Below are 14,415 nucleotides of genomic sequence, written 5' to 3' on the forward strand. Positions count from 1 at the left end.
CATTTCCACTGCTCTCACACTTGACTTGTGTCCTTCCAACAACGTCCAAACTTCACTTCCGTACGTTAGAGTTGGTATCACAATACTGTCATGTAGTAACTTTTTCACTTCCATGCTCACTTCCCTGTTTCTTATCACTGCTTTCAAAGAACCAGCAACCTTTCTTCCCTGCTGTACCCTTTCAAGCACTTCACCCTCCAAACCTGCATCCTTACTCATCACACTACCCAAGTACCTAAACGTACCGGTACTCATATTTTCCAATTCCTCACCATCCAACCTCACTTTACATCCACTGACTTCACCTCTCTCAAAGACCATCACTTTACTCTTCCCTACATTCACCTTTAGATTCCGTTTCTTACACACTCTCCCAAACTCATCCACCAAGCCTCGCAGCTCCCCTTCGTCTTCACTCAACAACACAGTATCATCTGCAAACAACAGTACAGGGAGTTTCCAAACACTATCCTCTCTCACCAGGGCCACTCCAACATCCACTACCCTACCTTGTACCTCTTTTATTACCCCATCCATGTACAGATTGAACAACCATGGAGACATGACACACCCCTGTTTCAACCCAACTTTCAAAGAGAAAAATTCACTTAGTTCACCATCCACATGCACTGCAGCCTTCGCACCATCGTACATACTCTTCACAGCATTCAACAACTTCCCATCTACTCCATATATTCTTAACACTTTCAATATAATTATACAAAACACAGACAAAAGACACATCCCTAGAGACAACAGAAAGAGAGACAACCCCAACTTCACACCAGAAATTCAAGGCCTCATCAGCAACGGGACACACTGCAACTCTCCCCAACATCCCATACACAAGACACCGTGCGACAAATACAAGAACTCAACACTCAGATAAACAGTAAAATATCAGAACAGCAAACACTAAACTGGAAAAATTACCTCCAAACACCTGACCGTAAAACAAACATTAGCAAACCCTACAAAACACTAAACAGCATCACACTTTCCAACAGCAACACCACATAATCACACACTGCCATCACAACAACAGACACCATACCCTCAAACAAACAACAAGCAAACACTCTCATGAATCACTTTTCACAAGTCAGCCATCTAAACCCCCATCCCGAAGACCGACGTATCATCCGATGTAAGAGACAGGTCCCCACAGACCCAGACTACGCATCTTTCACTTACAACCAGATGAAGCACATCATTAACAACCTTAAGTACTCATCTGCCTTATTCATTCACAATTTCTCATCTGCCTTATTCATTCACAATTTCTCTCCATTTATTTCTGTCACGCACAGCCACTCTTCCTTGCTCAACAGACATCCCTCTTGCATCCAGCACTCTCTTCACAATGTCCATCCATCCTATTCGTGGTCTTCCTCTCAGCCTTACACATCTCACATCAGATCTAGTTATCTTTTTCACCAATCGCTCATTATCCATTCTCTCCATATGCCCAAACCATCGCAACACCCTCTGCTCAACTCTACCAGCCATCTCCCGAACAACTCCAGTTCTCCTTCGCACTTCATCATTCCGCACTCGATCCATACACGTCACTCCACACATACCGGTACTCCTCAGACACCTCATCTCCATTACATTCAATCTTTTCCTCTCTGTTACACCCATATTCCATGTTTCAGCCCCATATAATGCAGTCGGTACCACAACACCCTCATACAGCCTTCTCATTACATCCATTCAAAGCGAACGACATCTAAACCCTTTTTTCATTCCTCCCAGCACCTTTCCTACTTCATTTATTCTAAACTTCACTTCTGCATCTATTCTTCCATCCACAGCAACATGTGACCCTAGATATATAAAACACTCTACCTGCTCAAGCAACCCGCCATTCAAAACTATATTCATCCCCCTACCATCTACCAACCTCGTACACTTCATCACTTTACTCTTATTCTCATTCACTTTCAATTTCCTCCTTTCACACACCCTTCCAAACACTACCAACTGTCTCAATCTCTCCTCTGAATCAGCCACCAGTGCAGTATCATCTGCAAACAGCAGCTGCTTCAGATTCCACTCTCCACCATCAACATTCACCAGACTCAGACCTCCACCTAAAACTCTTGCATTCACCTCCCTTACAACACCATCCATGTAAATATTAAACAACCAAGGCAACATCACACATCCCTGTCGCAGCCCCACTCTCACAGGAAACCAATCACTCACAGCATTTCCCACTCTTACACACGCTCTACTATTTACATTAAAACTTTTCACCCCTTTTAGTAACCTACCATCAAGTCCATACAATCTTAAAACAGTCCACAAAGCCTCCCTATCAATTCTACCATATGCTTTCTCTAAATCCATAAATGTCCAAAACACATCCTTGCCTTTCGCTAAATACTTTTCACACACTTGTCTCACCGCAAACACCCGATCCACGCATCCCCTCCCTCTCCTAAAGCCACACTGCTCATCACCAATCACTCCCTCTGTACCCTCTCTAACTCTCATAATTAACACTCTACCATACACCTTACCTACAACAACAGACTTATACCCCTAAAGCTAGTACATTCATACTTATCACCCTTGCCCTTATACAACGGGGCCACACAAGCACTTGCCCATTCAACTGGCACCATACCTTTCACAAAGCACACATTCAACAATCTTACTAACCAGTCAACAATAGTCACTCCACCACCCTTCAGGCATTCCACAACACACCCATCCACACCTGCAGCTTTCCCTGTTTTCATCTCCTTTACTGCCTTCTCCACTTCCTCCTTCGTGATCAAAGAATCATTCAACTCTCCCAACACATTTATTCCTTGTACCCTTTCATCCGCCACAATCTCAGCCACCCTTTCCTCCTCTACTGTACATTTAACAATCTTTCAAAATACTCTGCCCATCTCTTCCTTACTGCATCCATCTCAATTAACATCCTTCCATAAAATAGATAGTTTTGCAAATAACCATAAAAAGTAACACTTATTGCACTGCCCTTGTAAAACTTATTATAAAACACTTATAACACTTACTTGATATAACTAATATCTAACATTTCACTTCTATCTATCTATTGCCAGACGCCATAATCCCGTACGGGGTGGCAATTTGACTCTGAGTTACAGTATTTGTTTTACAGGGAGGGGCACTAACCCTCCACCAACCCACTTGACACGTAGGGAGCACGTATGGTTTGGTTATATGGTTACCACCCAGTGTTGTAAATGGTTTCTTGGCTTACAGGAAACCATTTGGCTTGTCACTCAATGTAAAGCCACCTGTAACGGAAAGAAAAGCAATAAGTAGTGACAGAAAAGATGGGAGAAATGGGAAGAGAGGAGGGCAGGCACAGAAAAAGAATGATAAAGGCTAAGGAAGAAGTAGGCAGCACTACATCAAGTGAGTGGATGATGGTCGCCACCACCTACCACTACATTTCACTTATGTATAAAAAAAAAATTGTGCATACCTGTTTACAATTCATAATTTCCCACACACCTGCTCAGTCAGAACCCTTTCCCCAGCGGTTAGGGCAGAACTTTCACAGGGGTCGATAATGCAATCAGCCCTGTGCGTGGGGGAGCGGAATCAGACGAGGAAGATGAGGTAGATGCCACCTACACTCCACCAGTGAGTGTACAGACTGACACACATGATGTCAGTGGGGTACCTTGGGTATCTACCTACTGTATGGTTGTCACAGAAAACAGTCGTGGGTTCAAAGGGTGGCGGGAAGATGCTTGTGGCTGTACACGTCAATCGGCGTTGCTCTGCGCCCAAAATCATGACGGTCATACACGTCAACCAGCGTGTAGGGGTTAATAGGAGCTCTCCTGCAGTTTGTCTTATCTTGGCAAATAATGAATTTACGGTATTATTGCAGTTTCAGATAGTCACACCCTTGCTAGTTAGGTTAGGTTATCGGTATTATCGTATAATTACTCCCGTACGGCACCGGGCACATTTTCTTCCATTATCTTACTTTGAATATGATACTTAGCAATGCAGAGTGTGTCCTACCTGTCGCAAATTTCATTTTACAAGTTTAGTTAACCACTAACTAATGTACCTGACAGAGGCGGGCGGACATGTTGACGGAGTGGAGGCTAGGATATTATGTGTGTTCGTGCGTGCATTAGCAAGGGTAGGGTGTGTGTTAGTACGTGTTTTACCGCTGCGTGGGTGGAACTGCGCATGTAAGTCGGCTTCAACCAATCACATTCAATAGACAATAGCCAATCAAGTGCATCCTTTTCATTTCCCCTCGAATTTCAAATTCTGAAACTTCATCAGTCCCCTGAACTAAGTCACTGTGCTATGGCGGTCTGTAATTGGTGAGAGTTAAATTACATGAAAGCTTTCGCTACGTTTTTTGAAAACGAAGATAGTGCCATATCGTTCTTGAAAGACCATGGAGTAATTAGATCTACAGTTCCAAAGTGCCCAGAACATAATACAGACTTAATTTTTAGAGAAAAAGACAAGATCTGGAGGTGCATTCAGGCATATTTTTTATTTGAATAAGACCAAGAAGAGACGCGAGTGTGGGTTTACTGTGTCAGACTTTCACGGGACATTCTTGGCCGACGTGCATTTGCCGGCGTGGAAAGTTGTATTATTTGCAAATCACTGGCTTAGCAAACACTGGGACCACAAGACAGTTATTAACTACCTTCCTATTAACAGAAAAACTTCAGTTGACTGGAGATCATTTTGCAGTGAGGTAACAGACAACTGGATAACATCACAAAGTGCAAAGGTGGCCCTAACATTACCGTCGAGATCGACGAAACTTTATTAGTACGTTCAAAGTATGGGCAAAGGTGACAGTTATCTCAAGTTTGGTTGTTTGGAGGAGTGAAGCGTGAGTCGGAGAAACTTTTTATTCCTCCACTCTATGGACCTACTGGTCCCGAAAAGAGAGATAAGGGAATGCTCATCCCATTGATCCAGCAGTACATTCTCCCTGGCATAACAATCATTAGTGACTCTTGAAAGGCTTACTGTGAACTGGACAAACTAGGTTACAAACATTTCTCAGTGAACCACAGTGAAAACGTTTGCAGATCCTCGTGATTCAAATATTCGTACCCAAAAAATAGAAAGATTGTGGCGCGATCTGAAAGAGTGGGTAAAAAGACCTGGAATTAGGGCAAAATTCCTCTACCAATACCTACCAAAGTACCGGTACCTATTCCTGAAAGTCCACCCAGAGAAAGAAGTACTGCACCACTTTTTGTACAAGCTGCCCGATTTTACCCGCCAGGAGGACATCGTGTCCGTCAGCCACCCCCCACCCCTGAAAGTGACGAATAGGATGACGAGTCAGGCTAGGTAGTAAGTACAATTATTTTACCTCATTCTTATATTTTCTTGTTGATTTAGGTTAGGTCTGGTTAGGGTAGGTAGGTAGGGTTAGGTTAGGTAGGTATGGTGGTATTATTTTAAGCTTTTCCACTCTGAACCTGAGGAGGCTATTGAGTTTCTAAGGCACGGTGTATTACCTTCGGAAGTTTAATGCCCAGACCGTCAGGAACCGTGTAAATTAAGAAAGGACAAACATCTGTGGTACTGACGTGGTCGGTACAAAAAATAAGCAAAAACCAAGAAACGGACGACTCTCGTCCTGGACCATCGTATCTCTAGGTAAGCATTCCCCTAGGATAGGTTAGGTTAGGGGGGTCTGGGGGGCAGAGCCCCCCAGTTAGGAAACATGCCCAGGCTAGGGGGTCTGGGGGGCGGAGCCCCCCAGTTAGGAAACACGAGGTTGATAAGAAGCTTAAAATTATATTTTTCTGTGGTTTTTGATGCAATTTGAGTTGTTTTTTACTTCACACTTTTGGGAAAATGCTTGATTTCACCTACTTGTCCAATCAAAGTTCATGATTGGAAAAGAGGGGAAATGAGGCATTTCCGACAAAGATGATGGTCAGAAACATTCGATATCGCATCAAAAACTGCCAGAAAAATATATTGCACTACCTAGGGGGTGTATTGTCCACTTGTAAAAATTTACCGGTTTAAGTATGGTTAGGTTAGGTTTATTTCAACAAGGTTAGGCTTTAGCATGGAATTTTCATTTTCCTAGTATTTTCAGTGTAATTCATTTGAATTTGACCTTCATTTCTGTCAGAAATCACTCGTTTTTGTGTAATCCAACCTGCCAGAACCTCCTGTTCAACAGTGAAACATTGGGGGTGGGGGAGGGTGTAACTCAAAAATGAATGATTTCTGACAGAAATGAAGGTCAAATTAAAATGAATTACACTGAAAATACTAGGAAAATGAAAATTCCATGCAAAAATGGCATGCGGGAGTAAAAGTAAAAATTTACCAGGTTATCTGTTAGGGTAGTTAGGTTTGACCAGTCGGGTTAGTTTAACTAGGTTAACTTCGGGCATACCACGTTGAGTACACCGCTTCCCGTCCGATCAGCGAAGTTAAGCAATGTTGGGTCTGGTTAGTACTTGGATGGGTGACCGCCTGGGAACACCAGATGCTGTTGGCATCCCTACGTGTCAAGTAGGGTTGGTGGAGGATTAGTGCCCCTCCCTGTAAAACAATTAACTCTAAGCCGTTGGCCACCCCGTTTGGGATACATGGCGTCTGGCAATGAATGAATGAATGAATGAAACTTCGTTGGGTAAAATTAGATGGTAAATTTTCGGAAATACATCCAACTACAGTCGTTCTATTTTATCAAGGCAGTTTGGGTGGGGCTCTCTGGGACCTCACTCTGTTAGCTCTGTTGCCACATCGTCGCCACACACGTGCTCTCTCTCTCTCTCTCTCTCATGTTATATATTAACTACTACTAATTGTATTTTCTTAATTTCTTCTCTTGTTTTCGACTTTTTTTCCACACCACCCCTGAGGTAAAAGTCTATAGGTACTTTTTTTTTTTTCTTTTATAAATAGCTTCCATGGCGGGAGACTGACCGAGTATGACCCACTCATGCAGGGCTGTCCCTCGTGTCACCACCTGACGTCTCAAAGGCAACGCTGACAAGTCTTATGAGATGTATACTATACTACAGCTTTTTTATTGAATTACATCTATACAGAGTGTTTAAAATTCATTTATAAGTAGTTCTATCTATCTATCTATTGCCAGACACCACAATCCCGCAAAGAGTGGCCATTTGACACTGAGTTAGTTGTTACTAGCTTAAAATAGGAGAGTGAGAGAGAGAGAGAGAGAGGTGAACACAAATAATTACACGTGTGTCGGCGGCGATGTGACAACAGAGCTAACAGTGTGAGGTCCCAGAGCGTCCCACCCAAACTGCCTTCATAAAACAGAACGATTGTAATGGACACTGAACTTAATATGCTCACTGCTGAATTTAAGCAACACTAAGCATTTTCTCTTATACAGGCATCTGTCGCAAATGCTTTTCTTCATACATAAAGAACAGAGATGGGGGAGAGGGGTCTCCAGCTCCTATCTTGTCCTTCATTGCATCTAACATAACTTACCTAACTTAATTCAATCTAACAACCTAATTTAATCAGGTGTGGACGTTGATTCGATATGGCAGAGCTACAAGCTGAACAACCCCCACTCCCACTCCTCATCTACATAGCACTTAAAAAGTGCATTTGCAACAGATTTATGTGGAAGAAAAATTAAAACTGCATAAAGTAACTGACGAACATGTGAATTTCATCATACGTTAGTCAGATTTCCGAAATACCGATGAGTAAGTTAGAAATAAAATCAAAACAACGTTGACAGTCCAAAAAGGCAAATTTACCGAAACGTATGGACGATAATCCCTGCAAAAAGATTTTCATAAATTGTTATTGGGAGCTCTCATGCAGTTCGTCCATTATTTATTAGCCTACAGCATACACCTCAAGCAAGGGCTCCGAGATTATCATGAGCTGCTCCTTTATTTCATAATACCCAAATTGTTGGTAATATTGCGGAAAAGACAATATTTCTCTGCACTTTGACCTGAATACTGCAGTGAAAATCTGGTCAAGTGCTGTGACGCCCTAAACGCGGTAAGACCAATAAACAGAATTTGTTGCTACAGTTGGATGCATTTCAACATCAATAGCGTACTTACTGTAGTTGGTTCACCATCAGGTCCATACTCCATGATGAAATTTTTTTTATTAACTTTGGGACTGTTCTTAAAGTATTCCTTGGTGAATTACTGGGGCATTTCAGACGATGCTGTAATCCTGCCACCAAATCACTGGCACAGACCTCATCTAGTAATCTCCCTTCGACGGTTAATCCTGATCTCAGGACTGGAAGTGGTGAATCTACACAGCGTGTAACGATAGAAAAAGAAACTCTGAATCTTACAAACTACTGAGAATAATGATCTTGACTTAAGGATCACTAGTAGAATTAGCAAATTTGCCGATGACACAAGAACAGAGCGTATACTATAGAGCTCAGTGGGAGAAACCCGCTAATTCAGCACGTTTTTGCTCTATTTGTTTATTAAGTAAAATTAGATGTAACTTTTTTTACGGATTTCAAATAAATCGGTGTGTCTGAATCTATGTGCTAATAAAAATATATTTTCCCATTAACAATGCCGATTCGGTAAATTACTGCCGAAGACTTCCGAAGTGGAAGTGCGTATTCGGTAATCGGTAGTCACTATGAGTATATCGCAGCGCCTGTGACGGAGGTACGAGCCAGGTTTACTGAACTGTGTCCTTATTTAATAAGTATTAAGAAGTGCATTTGACTAGGATGTGTGTATAAACGAAAAATGGTGAATTTTTGGAAATACAGTCAACTAACGGACACCGAAATTAATATGCTCATTGCTGAGTGTAGGTCATTTTATGCATTTCTTTTAAATAAGCATTCGTCGCAAATGCTTTTCTTGCACATAAAAAAGAAGATGGGTAGGAAGGGGGGGAGTCTCCTGCTCTTTCTCCGTCTTTCATTGCATCTAACAATCAAACTTAACCTAACCCAATTTAACTTAATCTAGTCTGGACGTGAGATTCGATAACAGAGCTACGAGCTAGTGTACTGGTAAAATTTTATCAGCTAAACAACCCCCCAACTCCCACTCCTTAAAATGCCTTTCCGACGGATGTATATGAAAGAAGAACATTAAAATTGGATAAATGATGAACATACACTTGACGTTAGTTGGATTTATTTCCAGTATACCTGTAATTGCTTAAAACTAGACAAACGATCCGGAACATATGGTTTGATTTTGATGTAATAGTATATTTGGATAATATTTAGAGCCACAAGGTGATTTCAGCAATGAGGCCATTCTTATCTAATGCATTTTAATGTCATTTCAGGGCCCACCCAGGAATATTATTCGGGGGGAGGGGCATAAAAATGAAAATTGTGGCTAGAATAAATCATGATTTTTTTAAGGCGACTATTAGTGTATTTCATTTCTTACGAGGAAGGAAATTTCGGGGGGAGGGCCATGTCCCCCTTGGCCCCCCACTGGGCACGCCCCTGCATTTATTCAATAGTGGTAGTCGTTTCTATACTAAATCATTTGTTTCCCAGTTATGGGTAAACATATGTTCTACTTCATGCAACAGAAACATCAAGTCAGTTTGTCTTCTTCATGATATACTTTTATATTTTTCTGGTTTTTGGAGTGGTAAATGAATGTTTCATATTAAATTTATATCATTGTTTTAAGCCATCTTCCTTCTGCAAAATTAACTATTACTCTGTTGTAATGGCAGCCACTACCAACATTGGTCCCAGTCACCTTTTAGTGCTTCTTCCTAACATATTTTATCCTAATGTAACCAAGCAGAGAAAGAGAGAGAGAGAGAGATTGTCCAGATGCTTGAGGGTGTGAAAGTTGATGTATGCGAAATAACTGAAGCGAAATGGAGGGGTGAGAGTGTGAGAGACTGGGAGTATGGATGGGGTACATGTGCAGGAGTAGGTGAAAATGAGAGGGCAAAACAAGGAGTATGTATAGTTGTGAGTAAAAGATGGAAGAAGAGCATAAGAAAGTATGGATCAGTTGGGTCAAGGATTGTGTGGGTAAAGTTGAAAGTTGGAATACAAATGTGGGCGATTGTGTGTGTGTATGCACCAATGCAAGATCGTGCAAGCAGAGTGAGAGAAGAGTTCTGGACAAATGGGGAAGTGTGTACGGAAAAGGTTGGAAGGAATGAGAGAGTGTTTTTGATAGGTGATATGAATGGTAAAGCAGGGAATGTGAAGGTGGATGGAATAGTCGGTGAGTGGTGTGTGCCTGCCGAGATAGATGAGAATGGGAGTGCGTTAGTGGCCATTTGTGCTGGGAGGGGGTTGGTGATAGCCAATACCCTCTTCAGGCACAAAATGATCCACAGGTATACATGGCGAGTGATGAGAAAAAGTGGGTGGTGAACTGAATGAAAGGAAGGCAGTGATTGATTATGTGTGTGTGTGGATGAAAGGCTGCAAAAATGTGTAATGGATGCAAGAGCTTATAGAGGTTGGGGGAGTGGACTTTCTGACCACTACTTGGTGGTGGCCAGAATCAAGGTCCAATTAGGATGGAGAAATAGAAGAAGGGAAGGATGGGAAGAAGGAGTATTTGTAAGGAGAGTGGAAAGGTTACAGGAGGATGAGAAAAAGACAGAGTATAAGAGAGAAGTGGAGGAACGATTGGGCAAATATGAATTGGAGCAGATGGGGGACGTGGAAGGTGTGTGCAGGATATTTACAGAAGAAATATGTGCAGCATGTGATGTGGTGTGTGGGATGAAGAGAAGACAGAGGGGGGTGCAAGGAACAGCATGGTGGACTGAAGAGGTAAGACAGGCTGTGGCACAAAAGAAGAAAGCATACAATGAATGGATGAGAAATAGGGGCGTGGAAGAAGTTGAGAGGCGGAAGAGAGAGGTATATGTAGAAAGAAAGAGAGAGGTGAAAAGATTAGTAAGAGAAAGAAGAGACTGGATGAGGAATTTGGAAGGAACTTGAGTTTAAGTGGAGGGACTGTAAGAAGATGTTCTGGAAAGAGGTGAAAAGAGTAAGACAGGGTGGAAGTGAAGTTTGCAGGGGAGTGAAAGATAAAACTGGTAGATTACTAGTGGAGAAGGGAGAAAAAGTGAGCAGATGGAGAGAACACTTTAGGGAATTGTTGAACGTAGAGGATGGAAGTAATGTGAGTATAAGTGGCTGGGAGAAGGAGGGAGGTGAGAAGACAGGAAGAAATCAGTAGGATAGAAGTTGTGGAAGCAATGAAGAAAGTTAAATTGGGGAAAGCCACAGGAATTGATGGAGTGTGTGGTGAAATGCTGAAGTATGGGGGAGAGATAGTAGTAGATTGGATGTGGAAGATGTGCAGATTGGCCTGGGAGGAAGTTAGAGTCCTGGAGGATTGGAAGTCATGTATAATTATTCCCTTGTACCAAATGGTTTCCTGTAAGCCAAGAAACCATTTACAATGCTGGGTGGTAACCATATAACCAAACCATACGTGCTCCCTACGTGTGAACAAGTGGGTTGGTGGAGGGTTAGTGCCCCTCCCCTTAAAACAAATAACTCGAAGTCAAGTGGCCACCCCTTAAGGGATTATGGCATCTGGCAATAGATAGATAAATAGAGAGACAAAGGAAAAGGGGAAAAAGAAGTGTGTGGTAATCATAGGGGCATCTGTCTTCTTAGTACCGTATAATAGGAAAAGTGTATGGTAGGATACTTATTGACAGAGTTAGAGAAAGAACAGAGGAATTAGTTGGAGAAGAACAGGGAGGCTTTAGGAAGGGAGGAGGTTGTGTAGATCAGATATTAATTTTTAGATCTTTAGTTGAAAAGTCTCTAGAGAAGGGAAAGAAGTTGTATGCGGCTTTCATGGATTTGGAGAAAGCATATGACAGGGTGGATAGACAAGGATTGTGGAAAGTATTAAGAATATATGGAGTAGATGGGAAGTTGTTGAATGCTGTGAAGAGTATGTATGATGGTGCTAAGGCTGCAGTGCGTGTGGATGGTGAACTGAGTGAATTTTTCTCTTTGAAAGTTGGGTTGAAACAGGGATGTGTCATGTCTCCATGTTTGTTAAATCTGTACATGGATGGGGTAATAAAGGAGGTACAAGGTAGGGTAGTGATGTTGGAGTGGCCCTGGTGAGAGAGGGTAGTGTTTGGAAACTCCCTGTACTGTTGTTTGCAGATGATACTGTGTTGTTGAGTGACGACGAAGGAGAGCTGCAAGGCTTGGTGGATGAGTTTGGGAGAGTGTGTAAGAAACAGAATCTAAAGGTGAATGTAGGGAAGACTAAAGTGATGGTCTTTGAGAGAGGTGAAGTCAGTGAGTGTACAACGAGGTTGGATGGTGAGGAATTGGAAAATGTAGGTTTAAGTACTTGGGTAGTGTGATAAGTAAGGATGGAGGTTTGGAGGATGAAGTGCTTGAAAGGGTACAGCAGGGAAGAAAGGTTGCTGGTTCCTTGAAAGCAGTGATAAGAAGCAGGGAAGTGAGCATGGAAGTGAAAAGTTACTACATGACAGTATTGTTATACCAACTCTGATGTATGGAGGTGAAGCTTGGACGTTGCTGGAAGGACACAAGTCAAGAGTGAGAGCAGTGGAAATGAGTTATTTAAGAGGAGCCTGTGGAGTCACATGGAGAGACATGTTGACAAATGGGGATATAAAGGAGCGTTGTGGTGTGGATGTGGATGTGATAGGAAGTGTTATGAGGAATACACTGAGGTGGTTTGGCCATGTGGAGAGGATGGAGGGTGAAAGACTGACGAAGAGAGTGTATGTGAGTGAGGTGGAGGGGGGAAGCGGGAGGGGGAGGCCGAGGATGAGATGGAGGGATGGGGTGGAGAGTTATATGAGAGAGGGGGGTGTGAGTTGGGAGCGGGGCAGTGAAATGGCAGGGGACAGGGCGACGTGGAGGCGATTTGATTGTGGCCACCCCAAACGAGATTGAGGCGTCTGGCTATAGATTGATAGAGAGATAGAAACCTAGCAGAGATACTGCCTAGATTCAGTTGCCGTTGTATGTGTGTCTCCTGGCCATGTTGAAAATCGTCTTGATTTTATGTGCATAATCCGTCGCAGTTTTGTAGCATCACTGCCAGCAAGTACACTGTACTACGCTGTAACACCGCAGTGTTCCCATTTTTCAGCGTCACCTCTCAGGATGTCCAGATGGACCCCAACTCTGCCACCAAGGTGGTCACTGCACCAGTCAAAAGAGTGAGGATGAATTCCATCACTTGTGATGAGGGTGGAGCGCCTGAGAAATAGATTCGGCCTTCCTCCTCAGATGGCATTTTCACCAGTGGAAAATAGAGCCTTGTTTGTATTGCAAGGTTGGCTGACAACACTTTTTTTTTTTTTTTTTTAATCCCCACAGTTTTTGGATGCCATAAACGGATCCCTATTGGTTAAGTATTGTATTGAGGGTTCACTTAGGGTCTTGGGAAAGGGGTCTGCCATCAGATATTATGTGTATGCTGCTGATATGGCCAAGATGACTGTGCTGCCATAGTTGCTCACCCAGCTGGGTGACTGGCCTGTAAGGTGTTGGTTGGCTTGCACACCTTTCAGTGGTGAGTTTTCCTATAGGGAAATTGGTCTTGTTGTCCCTGATGTTTCAGAGGAGGAACTTTTATGTCACCCGCATTGTCTCAGCAACTGTTCTTCCCAGCTAATGGACACCTGCCTCACGGTCCACCCTTATGGAGGTGAGGCCACAGTGGCAGCCTGGTTGGTGCGACTCAAATTCAGGGGCCCCTTGCCACAGCAGGTTATCTTTGGCCACTCTGTAGGGACTTACGTGTTTCCTATTCTGAGGTGCTATATGTGCCATCATTACAGGCATGGCATGATCTGCAAAAACAAAGTTAAGTGTTCTTGATGTAGTAGGATCCATCTGTGCAAGTCCCTCTCTGGTGGTCAGTGGTTCAATGATTCCCTACCGGTACTGTTTTTATATTGGTGGTCCTCACCCAGATATCTCCTGCAGTTGTCCAGTCTACTAGCAGGCATTTGTCATTCCTGATACTGCCAGAGCAAACTATTCGATCCTGTCTAACGTTAACACCCGTCTCCATGCCCTTAATCATTCCAGACCCACACTCCTACCTCTAACCCCTTGACAATGCCTATTGCTCCCAGCCAAACAACCTGTCTTGTCCAGAAGAACCATACATACTGTATGCATTAGTGGTCAGCAACTGTCTTTGAACTTTGGACAACTTGTTGAAGCTTCTGGTAGTGGCTTCGCAGCTGAACCCAGTGAGGTGGAACGGACAGTTGAGGTGTCCTCCCAGTCAGTGGTGCTGCTCCATTCTGCCCCTTCTCCCATGCCTTGACATTATCATTCCCTCTCATCATGGACCCATGGACCTCTCTCCCCGATGCTGCACATGACCCCTCAGGTCCTTCTTTTCAGCCTGATACCTTGCCTGGAATTATACCAGCCAATTCTGCCTC

The 14,415-nt window shown here is 43.1% G+C and overlaps 1 protein-coding gene and 1 non-coding gene across 2 annotated transcripts in view; both read left to right on the plus strand.

Annotated features, from left to right (window-relative positions):
- Window positions 1–6,392: 6,392 nt before the first annotated feature.
- LOC145412323 (5S ribosomal RNA) lies at window positions 6,393–6,511 on the plus strand. Its single transcript, XR_013899581.1, has one exon. It is a non-coding gene; the product is annotated as a 5S ribosomal RNA (ribosomal RNA).
- A 2,100-nt stretch (window positions 6,512–8,611) lies between these two features.
- The window catches only part of LOC145412140 (phytanoyl-CoA dioxygenase, peroxisomal-like), a 158,816-nt gene continuing 153,012 nt past the window's right edge, over window positions 8,612–14,415 (plus strand). The window contains exon 1 of the mRNA XM_080282073.1: window positions 8,612–8,657. The gene's annotated coding sequence lies outside the window, so the exon portion shown is untranslated. The remainder of the gene's footprint in view (window positions 8,658–14,415) is intronic.

The sequence above is a fragment of the Coenobita brevimanus genome, chromosome 92 (genome assembly GCF_032717465.1).
Source record: "Coenobita brevimanus isolate Jiangsu-jjx chromosome 92, ASM3271746v2, whole genome shotgun sequence".
NCBI lineage: Eukaryota > Metazoa > Arthropoda > Malacostraca > Decapoda > Coenobitidae > Coenobita > Coenobita brevimanus.